Source organism: Capsicum annuum, unplaced genomic scaffold (assembly GCF_002878395.1).
Source record: "Capsicum annuum cultivar UCD-10X-F1 unplaced genomic scaffold, UCD10Xv1.1 ctg50548, whole genome shotgun sequence".
NCBI lineage: Eukaryota > Viridiplantae > Streptophyta > Magnoliopsida > Solanales > Solanaceae > Capsicum > Capsicum annuum.
Window position 1 is genome coordinate 1 of NW_025858427.1, and position 1613 is coordinate 1613.

General features: G+C 39.8%; 1 pseudogene; it reads left to right on the forward strand.

Moving 5' to 3' along the window:
* The first annotated feature begins 4 nt into the window (after positions 1 to 4).
* On the forward strand, positions 5 to 1609 carry LOC124892779 (annotated as a pseudogene).
* Positions 1610 to 1613: the final 4 nt, after the last annotated feature.

Genomic DNA, 1613 nt, shown 5'->3' on the forward strand with positions numbered 1-1613 from the left:
ACGATTTCCAAGGTTTAGCCAAGGCTTAGCTCAGGACCCCACTACTCATCGTATTTGGTTTGGTATTGCTACCGTACATGACTTCGAGAGTCATGATGATATTACTGAGGAATGTCTTTATCAGAATATTTTTGCTTCTCACTTCGGTCAATTAGCAATAATTTTTCTGTTGACTTCCAAAAATCTGTTTCATGTAGCTTGGCAAGGAAATTTTGAGTCGTGGGTACAGGACCCTTTACATGTAAGACCTATTGCCCATGCAATTTGGGATCCTCATTTTGGTCAACCGGCCGTGGAAGCTTTTACTCGACGGGGCTCTTAGCCCAGTGAATATTGCTTATTCTGGTGTTTATCAGTGGTGGTATACAATCGATTTACGCACTAATCAAGATCTTTATACTGGCGCTCTTTTTCTATTATTTCTTTCTGCCATATCCTTAATAGAAGGTTGGTTACACCTACAATCGAAATGGAAATCGAGCGTTTCCTGGTTCAAAAATGTCGAATCTCATCTGAATCATCATTTGTCAGGACTTTTTGGCATAAGTTCCTTGGCTTGGACAGGGCATTTAGTCCATGTTTTATTCCTGCATCCAGAGGGGAGTACGTTCGGTGGAATAATTTCTTAGATGTATTACTGTATCCCCAAGGGTTAGGCCCACTTTTTACAGGTCAATGGAATCTTTATGCTCAAAACCCCAATTCAAGTAGTCATTTATTTGGTACGACCCAAGGGGTGGGAACTGCCATTCTAACTCTTCTCGGGGGATTCCATCCACAAACGCAAAGTTTATGGTTGACTGATATTACCCATCACCATTTAGCTATTGCATTTATTTTTCTCATTGCTGGTCATATGGATAGAACCAATTTCGGGATTGGGCACAGTATGAAAGATCTTTTAGATGCACATATTCCTCTGGGGGGGCGATTGGGGCGTGGACATAAGGGTCTTTATGACACAATCAACAATTCACTTCATTTTAAATTAGGCCTTACTCTAGATTCTTTAGGGGTTATTAGTTCTTTGGTAGCTCAACATATGTACTCTTTACCTGCTTATACATTCATAGCACAGGACTTCACTACTCAAGCTGCATTATATACCCACCACCAATATATCGCAGGATTCATCATGACAGGAGCTTTTGCTCATAGAGCTATATTTTTCATTAGAGATTACAATTCGGAGCAAAATAAAGATAATGTATTGGCAAGAATGTTAGATCATAAAGAAGCTATCATATCTCATTTAAGTTGGGCCAGCCTCTTTTTGGGATTCCATACCCTGGGACTTTATGTTCATAATGATGCCATGCTTGTCTTTGGCACTCCGGAGAAGCAAATCTTGATTGAACCTATATTTGCTCAATGGATACAATCCACTCATGGTAAAACTTCATATGGGTTCGATGTACTTTTATCGTCAACGAGTGGCCCAGCATTCAATGCGGGTCGAAGCATCTGGTTGCCGGGTTGGTTAAATGCTGTTAATGAAAATAGTAATTCATTATTCTTGACAATAGGTCCTGGAGACTTTTTAGTTCATCATGCTATTGCTCTTGGTTTACATACAACTACATTGATCTTAGTAAAAGGTGCTTTAGATGCAC